Source organism: Canis lupus, chromosome 11 (genome assembly GCF_011100685.1).
Source record: "Canis lupus familiaris isolate Mischka breed German Shepherd chromosome 11, alternate assembly UU_Cfam_GSD_1.0, whole genome shotgun sequence".
In the NCBI taxonomy this organism is placed as follows: domain Eukaryota; kingdom Metazoa; phylum Chordata; class Mammalia; order Carnivora; family Canidae; genus Canis; species Canis lupus.
This window is the reverse complement of record NC_049232.1, coordinates 9,531,400-9,542,528: the sequence shown is the minus strand read 5'-3', so window position 1 is coordinate 9,542,528 and position 11,129 is coordinate 9,531,400. Positions and strand designations below refer to the sequence as shown.

General features: G+C 35.9%; 1 pseudogene; it reads right to left on the bottom strand.

Annotated features, from left to right (window-relative positions):
- Nucleotides 1-308: 308 nt before the first annotated feature.
- On the bottom strand, nucleotides 309-719 carry LOC111097922 (annotated as a pseudogene).
- Nucleotides 720-11,129: the final 10,410 nt, after the last annotated feature.

Sequence of the window (11,129 nt, the reverse complement as noted above, 5' to 3'; positions counted from 1 at the left end):
CTGGAATATGCAGACTCTTGGGACTCACCTCAGACCTAGTGGATCAGAATATGTATTTTATCGAAGTCCCCAAGTGATTTGTATACAACTGTTTCTGTTTGTGTATTTGTGTCTGTTTGTGTATGTTTTACTAGACAAGAGATTAGTATAAATCAATAAGAAAAAGAGAAATATCTCAACATAAGATTGCAACAATTGGACCCAGAACTTACAGAAAAAGACTTAAAAAGTCAATAATCTTATAAGGAGAGGTTCATAGTCATTGGTAAATAGAAGAATTAAAAATTTTTTTCATACATCTGCCTTTATTGTGAGCAGCAGGTGGGAGAGACACTTCCATCAATAGAGGAGAAATTAGTTTACAAAAGTAGAGATTCAGTGAGGCCACCTGGTTGGAACTTTGGGAGATATTATGTAGGTGCTGACCCAGAACAGCAAAAAGGGAAATACAAAGCCCATATAGAGCAACACCACCAGGGAGATGGGAAGGCCTTTGTAGAGATCCCGAGTGTACTTGGTGGGGATAGCCTCTCAAAAGAAGAACCAGGTGGTGAAGAACATGCCAATGGCCAATAGCACCATAGTCAGATGGGAGAGAGCATCCAGGTTCACTGAGCTAGTGTATCTGCTCATGGCCTCAGCTCCATTTTGCCAGGAACAAGGTAATCCATTGCTTTGCCACTGGAATAGAAAAATGAAAATTATATCAAGAGATATCATTTTAGATACATTATGAGCCTGGATAACGCCACATATTTGGCAGAATGTGAACTACAGGAATCCTCATATTTTGTTGTGGGGATAAAAATTGCTGCAGAGCTCCTTGAAAGCACTGAAGCAGTATTTGGTAAAATTAAATATTTATAGGCTCTTTGAGCCGGCAATTCCAGTCCTAGACCCATACCACAAAGTCTATAAGGAAACACACACAGATTGATTAGTGCAGTGTTGCTTGTGATATCAACAAGCTATAGACGGTCTGGGCATTCATAACTTCATGATGGATGGATGCGTCTGGTAGGTGTACACTGTGGAATACTACACAGACATATTAGACAATGGATTAAATAAACACACATGTTGAAAACAACATGCCTTATAGGAAAGCAAAAACTAGCTTTATAGCATCGTTTTTGTGAGTTAAAAAGATAACAGAAACCATTCAATCTATGAGACCATATAGAAAAGAAGCATACACATCAAACACATTGGAATAGTTTACTATTTTAGGGAGGTAAGGAATGGGAGTGGGAAATAGGTAAAATATACCAAATAATTAAATTCAGAAATGGACTAACGGTAGTAATTTGCTGTGAATTAAGGTGCATAATTAACTTTAATGGAAGAGAGAAAGACAGAGACAGAATGTAAATTATAAGAATTTTAATGTAAATTATATTAAAATAATCATGCAAATTATAATGCAATTGTGTACAATTTAAAAGTCAATAGCCCCTATTTCAAGAGTTTTGAAATCTGACATTGCCCAGTAAAATAATATAATGCTTAGAAGTGATCCTTCGGAAGGTTTTATTTTTAAAATTTTATTTATTTATTTATTTATTTATTTTTTATTTATTAAGATTTTATTTATTTATTCATAAGAGACATAGAGGGAGAGGCAGAGACACAGGCAGAGGGATAAGTAGGTTCTTCACAGGGAGTCTGATGTGGGACTCGATCCCTGGAACAGGGATCACACCCTGAGCCAAAGGCAGACACTCAACCACTGAGCCAACCGGGTGCCCCTCTCCTAAACATTTTAATACATCTTCATCATATTAATACTTTGCCATCTAATCTCAAAGAAACTTTTTAGTCATGGTTGTATTAAAATAATCTATAAAAATTTAAATTTTGTTGAGATGCAGCTAAGCCTTATCTTTTCAGACTTTTGGGTTGATTACACGAGGGTTCAGCTGTCCTGCTTCTGCATGTACTCATATGGTTAAATCCTGCTGCCCACAAGTGAAATTCTGTCCTAATAGAATCTTGCCCTTGCTCTTGTCAGACTGTCTTTGCTTTAGCTACTTTGAAATCTCTGCTTCCCTCTTCTCCAAATGTTTTCCAGACATATAAACGCAAACAATTATGTCTGTCAGACTGATGGCTAGAAAATCCTAAAACCATATTTATAATAGTTGGGTGTGGCAACACTTGTCTCATTTAAATATAGGCCAATGAGTTCTGTTACAGAAGTTAACAAAAATGTTTCCGATCTTCCTCTTAAATCTGTATTCTTTCAGTTCTTATCATAAGTGCTTTAATTTTAGAAATGCTGTCTGTTTTATTATTATTAATGATGAGTATTCAGATGATTTATTTCTAGGTGTCTTTTTATATATACCATTTGGCCATTTATTTAACAACATGAAACACCTCCCATGTACTTAGTGTGATACCAGGGGCCAGGGATGTCTGTGGGAATAAGGCTGCTTCTGTGCTCCTAGGAGCTTACAGAATGTGGAGAAAGGGGTAGGAAACAGTGCATAAAAGCCTATGTAGGCAGGGCAGTTGGTGAAGTACAAAGTGTTTATTTCTACCTGGAGAGACTAAGGAAATAAGAGGTAAAATTTCAGCAGATTCATGGAGAAAGTGACCAGACAAGGTATGTTTTCTGGCCCTCATTAACTCTGGTCCTGGCTCCCTTACTTACTTTCTTAATTACTTAATTTTACTCTTTTATTTTTCACTTGATTAAAATGACTCCTGGGCACACAAAATGTTTCTATAATCTAATGGACAGCATTATTTTTGTTAAGAAAAAAATCACTTGTAGAGAAAAAAAGAAAACCATTGCACGCATAGCTCTTTTCACCACTTGACTTTAATAAAAAGGTAATTATTTTGGCCTTGGAAAATAACAAGATTTCCACATAGTTTCCATCACTTAAGGGATTTCTTATTCCTGTATCATTGACTCCCCTAATACAAGTCTTCTCCAGCCCCTATAAGTTATTCTGTTTCAGCATCTTCTGCAGTGGTGCACAGGGCATGAGGCAGTTTTAGCAGGACCTAGATGGATTCCTTTTTTCCTTCTTTTTTTCTGAGATATAAGTATATTTTAATATCCATTGGACAAAAAAATATGGCACCATTCAAACATGCAGTTTTATAGAAAGAATTAGGCCAGACTGAAGTCTGTGACTAAGTAAAAAATTGGAAAATAAATGGTAAGTGAATAATAGCAGGAGTAATATATAGAAATGGAAAAATTGTGAGGGTACATCTTAGGTGGCTAAAGTGTAAAAAATTCTAGACTAAGTGTTTTTATGATCATTTTGAACTTCAACATTCAGTGTTTTTATGAAATCTGTTTACTGATGGGAGACCCTGAGACTTTTCAGAGCCTGAAATGTCCACTGAGGTATGGCAAAGAAGCCCATGTGAAAATGTACTAAGGATGCTCAGAATTTGTCTGAGATACAAATTAAGTCCCTTGGGATAATGAACATGGCCCGTAGGACATGCATTTACTCCTGCATGACAGGAGGGTTCAGTTGATGATGAGCAAAAGGAAACCACAATGACTGGAGGATAAGAAAGATTCCCACAAGTGACACTGAGGCTCCTGCAGAATGAAATCTCTCACCACATGGCTGACTTTCCAGTACAAGTTATGCTAGAAGAAATACTAAATCATCTAAATCATCTTTCTCTTCCTTCAGTAGACAGTGGCTTGTAAATCATTATCCTATGAAGAGACTTTCAAAGAATAAAGATTGAAATGAAATAGGAAAAGCATAGAAGTGTATCAAGCAGTCAATTAATATAAATTATATGTGTGTGGATTTGTGTGGTATTTGCCAGCTTTGAAAGTTGTAATTTTTTATTTATTGTAAACAAATATTTACTCCTGTACTTAGTTCCTTGAGGGATTTTGTAAAAATTATATGTTGTTCTTATTGTTCATATATATTGTTCATTGTAAGCACAGAAGTAAATATCTATGAGATGCAATTCAGTGATCCCTAGAAGGAAGAGCAGGGGATGGGCCTTCTTCCCTCTTCCTCTTCTTCTTTTTTTTAAAAATAGAATTTTGTTTATCTTTTATCCAGGTGTAGTCTTAACTGAAATTCAAATCTTTATTAATTATATTTAGTTTTAAAGTGTTAACATAACATTAGCCATTTTACCTAGTTTTTAGTGGACAAATCAAAGGCATGAACTATATTCACAGGGTTGTGTAACCATTATTTCTCTCTGTTCCCAGAAGTTTATCATCATCCAAAAAAAAATTCTGTAATCATTCAGAATATTTGTTGGGAGTAATGAAATACCATGAAGCAATAACTCCCCATTGCCTCCTCACCCCTGGCCCTGATAACCTCTAATCTATTTTCTGTCTTTTTAAATTTTCCAATTAAATTATTTGTATTTTGCGTAAATACAACCAAACAATATTTGTCTTTTTGTGTCATACTTACTTTACTTAGCAAGTTTTCACAATTCATCCATGTTGTAGCATGTATCAGGTTCCATTCCTTTTTGTGGCTGAATAATATTCCATTGTATAGAATTAACACAGTTTATCCATTCATCTGTTGAAGGATCCTTGTATTTAGCTAGTGTGAATAAAGCTGAAATGAACTTTGAACATATAAATGTCTTTCAGTCCATGTTTTCAATTCTTTTGGGTTTACATCTAGAAGTAAAATTATTGCATCATATACCAACGTTTGGCTTTACAAGGAACCATCAAACTATTTTCCGCAGTGGTTGCACCATTTTACATTCCAACAAGCAATGTATGAGAGTTCCACATTTCCATATCCTAGCCAACACTTGTTATTTTCAATATTTTTGAAATCAATTCAAATTGAAATTTTGAATATCAATACTGTAACCCTCCTTATAGATGTGAACTGGTATCTCCTTGTGGTTTTGATCTGCATTTTTCTCATGACTAATAGGGTTGAGAACCTTTTCATGTGCTTATTGGCAGTTTGTAGGTCTTCTTTGGTCTGTTCAGGTCTCTTACTCCATTTTACATGGAGTTTTGTTGTTGAGGTTTAGAGCTTCTTTACGTTTTGGATGTTAAACCCTTATCAGATGCATGATGTAAAAATATTTTCCCCATTCTGTTGGTTGTATTTTTTACTTTTTTAGAGATTTATTTATTTATTTTGAGAGGGAGAGTCAGAGACAGAGAGAGAAAACATGATCGAAGGGAGGGGCAGAGGGAGATAATCTTTCAAGTTGACTCCCCACTGAGTAAGGAGCTCCATAAGGTGCTGGATCTCACAATCCATGAAATCATGACTGAGCCAAAGCCAAGAGTTGAACGTTTAACTGACTGAGCCACCTCAAATGCCTCTTTTTACTTTCTTGATAATGTCCTTTGATGTACAAAATCCTTTTTTAACTTTGGATGAAATCAAATTTGCCTATTTTTTCTTCAGTTGGTCATGCCTTAGTATCCTAAGAATCCATTGTCAAATCCATAGTAATGAAGATGAATCCTTTTGTTTTATTCTAAGAGTTTTATGGTTTATTTAGGTCACTGATTCATTCTGGATTGACTTTTGAATATGGTATAAGGTAGAAGTCTAGTTTCATTCTTTGGAATGTGGAAATCCAGTTGTGCCAGCACCATTAGTTGAAAAAACTGTTCTTTCCTCCATTGAACAGACTTGGTGCTCTTGTCAAAAGTCAACTGGTCATAGATGTATAGGTTTATTTTTATTATAAACTCTCAATTCTATTTTTTTGGTCTATATGTCTACCCTATGCTGGTCTTAAACTTACTTTTGTATTTTTTTCTTACAGTGGTCTCGTCCACAAATTAATTATGTGCATACCCTCTCAACCTGAATCTTCCAGTTATATTATCTAAGGACCTCTGAAGATTTATTTTCATAGTTCTGTTTTGTGCTTTGGTTTGTGTCTCTTTTGAAGTTATAAACAATGCCATCTATTTGTTACCATTTGTTCTACATATACATGTATAATAACATGTATAAATATATACCTCTATATATTTATACAAATATTTATACAAACCAGTGACAGTACATAGTTTTATCCTTACTAATCTTTAGCTAGCTCTCTCTATATAAGGGGCAAATTTCAAGGAGCTGTTTGTCTAGATCTGGATTTCTCTACCTTAAATGTACTTATTATTTAAAAAAATATTATTTGCTATTACATAGCTTATTTGCTCAAACTCTGTCATTGAGTTGAGGTCGTCCAATTCTATTGATTAGCTTTCATTATACTCTATTTGTTTTATATAATTTCTTCTATTTTTATATAGAAAATCTTAAGGTGAGTAGCAGCAACAACAGTGAAAAGTTGGCAGTAGGAAATAAGTGAGGAATTAAAATAAGCAAAGAATTGGGATCCCTGGGTGGCGCAGCGGTTTGGCGCCTGCCTTTGGCCCAGGGCACGATCCTGGAGACCCGGGATCGAATCCCACGTCGGGCTCCCGGTGCATGGAGCCTGCTTCTCCCTCTGCCTGTGTCTCTGCCTCCCTCTCTCTCTCTGTGTGACTATCATAAAAAAAAAAATTATTAAAAAAAAATTAAGCAAAGAATTAAAAGGCTTTCATTGACTTGTATATACTGGTGGAAGGTGGCTTTTTGGCTATTGGTATCTTGCATCACTGGGGTCTGTGATTATTGTATATGAAGGAATTAAAAACACAGTCTTCTCTGTGTCTATAATTAGGAGTATTACCCTTGAATACTACCTTCTTGTTAATGATATGTCTTTTAAATAGTTTGCAGATAAGAGGCTGGTAGTCCAGAGTTGCAGTTGCTCAAAAGATGAGAATCTAGGATAGTAGATTTCAATCACTGTGTCTTTTACTAAGATTTTTATGTGTGTCACAGAAAAAAAATGTTTTGTAATTAGATAAATTTGAGATAAACTTATTTATATAACAGTTTTGTTTCTTCTTAATTATAATTTTCTCAGAATCTTTCATGCAAGATGTCCATGATAAGAGAGTGTAGCTTGCAGCCTTCCATAGCTAAGATATCAGAAACTGATCTGCATAAGACAGCTATGTAACACCGTTTCGGATAACACAAATCTAGAAAAATATATCTAGACCCGTTTTTGGAAGATTGAGGGACAAATTATACTGAATAGGAGAGATAAATAATAGTATGACACCACAGAAAGAATGACTTTAGGTTTTTTATAGCAGAAGAACACCCAATAATTATTAAATATAAATAGAGTCAGGTTAAAAAAACAAAAAGAAAAGGAAAAACTAAATGGGATTAGACCAAAACGGTGATCTTCATCAACTGATTTGGGGCTGACATACACATCACTTTAGAAATGGAGGAAAACCTGGTTCTTGGCTATGTTAGATTACTATAATTGGAAAGGATAGCAATGCAGCTTAGTTGTAATAGTTTTCACATTGCACAAATTTGGTTTGTCTTAGGCATGTTTATTCAATGCTTATATGTATAGTTGCTGTATCTCTCTGTGCAACACCAGTATTAAAATGTATTATGCATGAAAGGTTCCAATGAAAGGAAAGGCTACAGAGGAATCTGGGTAGATAAATTATCTAAGGGTTTTTTGACAGTAAACTCAAAATACAACACAGGGAAAAGCATAACCTCTGTGATTTTTTTTAAAAGACTTTATTTATTTATTCATGAGAGACACACACAGAGAGAGAGAGGCAGAGACGCAGGCAGAAGGAGAAGCAGGCTCCTTGCAGGGAGCCCGAAGTGGGACTCGATCCCAGATCTTCAGGATCACGCCCTGGGTTGAAGGCGGCGCTAAACCACTGAGCCACCCGGGCAGCCCAACCTCTGTGATTTTAATGTAAAACTGGGAATGTCTTCAAGATGGACAATGCCTTTGTTCCTCAAGTCTGCTTTCGTGCTGCATAAATTTCATATAACATTTGATCTTAGAGCTGCAAATAGTTTTTGTTTGAGAGCTTACTAATTTTAACTTGAAGACTTTATTTTTATTATTTTTTTAAGATTTACTTATTTATTTATGATAGACAGAGAGAGAGAGAGAGAGAGAGAGAGGCAGACAACAGGAGGAGGGAGAAGTAGGCTCCATGCCGGGAGCCCGACGTGGGACTCAATCCCGGGTCTCCAGGATCGTGCCCTGGGCCAAAGGCAGGCGCTAAATCGCTGAGCCACCCAGGGATCCCCTAACTTGAAGACTTTAAATGATCAGTGAATTGCTCATGCTTTCAAGTTGGCCCCATGCTTTTCTGGGGGATAGATAGTATCTTTAAAAATTTTCAGTATTATATCCCCTATGAATGTCATTCAAGATAACAAATTTCAGTTAGCCTACAAAAGTAGCTTGTAGTCTTTTTAGAATGTAAAATAATATTAGGGTAAATCTTTACCAGCTATTGATGATGTGATAAATATAGATTATAATAAAACATTTCTTTTATAAAATAAACAAGCCACTTCTGTTGAGGAGTGAATGTGAGATCACTATGCAGATCCATTGGCAGGGTTCATTGCCTTTTGTTGCTCTATTATATAATTCAGAATGAAAATAGGATCCTCATTTTATAGTTGACTATTTTATATTTTTGGAATTGTTCCATAGTAATGCAGCAGGAAGGAAAAGAACTTATAATAATACAGAGATTTTATTTTATTTTATTTAAGATTTTATTTATTCATTCATGATAGAGAGAGAGAGAGAGAGAGGCAGGCAGCGACACAGGCAGAGGGAGAAGCAGGCTCCATGCCGGGAGCTGATGTGGGACTCCATCCTGGGACCCCAGGATTGTGCCCTGGGCCAAAGGCAGGCGCTAAACCGTTGAGCCACCCAGGGATCCCTTAATATAGAACTTTTAATATCCCAAATAGATTAGCTCAAAGTATCAGATATTTAATTTTTTTTAATCAGATAGGTGTTTGTTTTTGTTTTTGTTTTGTTTTGGTTTGTTTTTACTTTTGTTCATTTCTGGCATAATTAAACAACTGTGGATTATAATCATGTTTAGGTTTATTTATTTTTTATTTTTAAAGATTTTATTTATTTATTCATGATAGTCACAGAGAGAGAGAGAGAGAGGCAGAGACACAGGGAGGAGGAGCAGGCTCCATGCAGGGAGCCTGACATGGGATTTGATCTCCTGGATCAGGATCGCACCCTGGGCCAAAGGCAGGCGCCAAACTGCTGCGCCACCCAGGGATCCCTCATGTTTGGGTTTAAATCTTACTCTTAATCATCTTGGGAAGTAAGTCATTCCCTGAAAATTCTTTGCCTTTTTTTCCCCCTTAACTTTGGTGGTGTACCCTTTCCCAGATCTCTCAGGTATTCATTGTCATGCTTGCTTTTCTCCATTGATCCCACTCTTAGGAATGGATCTGTAACTTGAAATGTAGGCTACAGTGTAAATATGACTTAATCACCCAAAATGTTATAGAGCATTGAGACAGCACTGTAGATTGATTTTGGAGAAATTTCATGCATCGCTCAGGACAGTTTAAGCATATATTTGGTGATTTATCTCTGTAATATTATTTACCAATATCTATTTATAGAATTCCAATAATATTGTAAGCCAGGACAATATGCCCGAGGATAAGAAACATTTTAGGTCTCTGATAATCATCCCTCTGGCTCTAAAGATGGAGTTCCTACTTCCAAATAGTCATGAGAATTTCTGAACCTCAGAAAGTCATGTTCTAGCCTTCTGAAAGGGTCTTTTCTCTTTTCAGCCTTTATAGATTCCTGTCCCTAGAGCCCTTCCACAGTGGCAAGCTGAGTTTTGAATTATGGTTTTATTTATTTACCAGTGGGAACTTTTTAAGCTATGAAAACATGTTGTATTTGGTTTGCATTTATTTAAAACACATGTGTCATATTTATTGATTCTGGAGAAAGCATTTATAAGTAAAAAAAAAACTTTCTGTAGATATTAAAGAAACAAATTAATCTTTTGGACAATATGCTTGGAGTCATGATCTCTTAAGGTTCAGGGTTCCTTGGCTGGAGAACAGCAGGTAAAACTTCTTAGTGGGAAGTACTGAGATGGAATACAAGAAGCTCAGAAGGAAAGTTGGTTTCTTTTGCACTTCTCATCCTGTCACTCATTAGCTGATCATTTTAGCAAATTTCTCCTTCCTCTCTTGACAGCTCAATCTGCTCTTCTGCCTTCAGACCTATTATCTGAAAATTTAAAGCATGGAACATAGAAAATAAGAAAAGATAAAGGTGAGAAGGAGCTCACCTGAAGAGAGGATGAATGATGAAGGAGGGGAATAGCTAAATGGTACTTTTTTTGAATTAATTGTATTCTTCCTTTTTTCTTTCCTGGGCTTCTGTTCACCAAAGAACTCTCCATTCTTGATCAATAGCAGTTTGATGCTGCCGCCATTTATCATCAGGAATAAGTTGAGCCTTCCTGCCTTCTGTTGTTTGGCGTTTAATTTTACCAAGCCCTGGATTTATTCCCTCTCATTTCCTCTTTGGAAATATTGCTTAGAAAGCAAAAGTAACTAACATTTGATTCAATTGGAATTTAATCTTCTGAGTTCTTCCAAGGCAATACTAGTCTCATTATAGCCTGTTTTATACAGACTCTGGAACGGCAGGAGGAAAAAGTAAGAAGAGGTAGGTAGGTTTCTAAATGCTAAATGATCCAATTATAATTAGTTTGTCCCAGATAACTCAAGGCCTAGGAAACAGAGACAGCCTACTGTAGTGGAACTTGCCTTGTTTTAGGAGAACAACCATCAGGAACAAAATTGTCAAGAAAAGAACAAAAATTTCTAGAAACAGGATTTTAAGTCAATCAGGGAAAAAACAGCAAATAAATGGATGATGCTGTAATGATGTAATCAGCAATGGCTTCTGGACTCAGGCTTTTGAATAAAACGTATTTTTGGACCTCAGAACCATTAGGAATATGTGAAAGAGGGAAATTTTCTCTGTCTTCTCCATTCTCTGTTTTTCATGAGAGTATAGATTAACAGGGTCAAACCTAGGTTATGCCTGTCAGCTGAATGAATGTACCTCAGTTTTGCTTAGGAAGATAAAGATGAAGGAAGGAAGATTTGAAGGAAGGAACACTGTGAAGGCAGGAAGAAGATTTTTGATTGACAATGAACAAATTCTGTCTCCAAGAATGTTTAATGTCAGTTTCTTAAGACAACTAAGGAACTGCAAAGTGT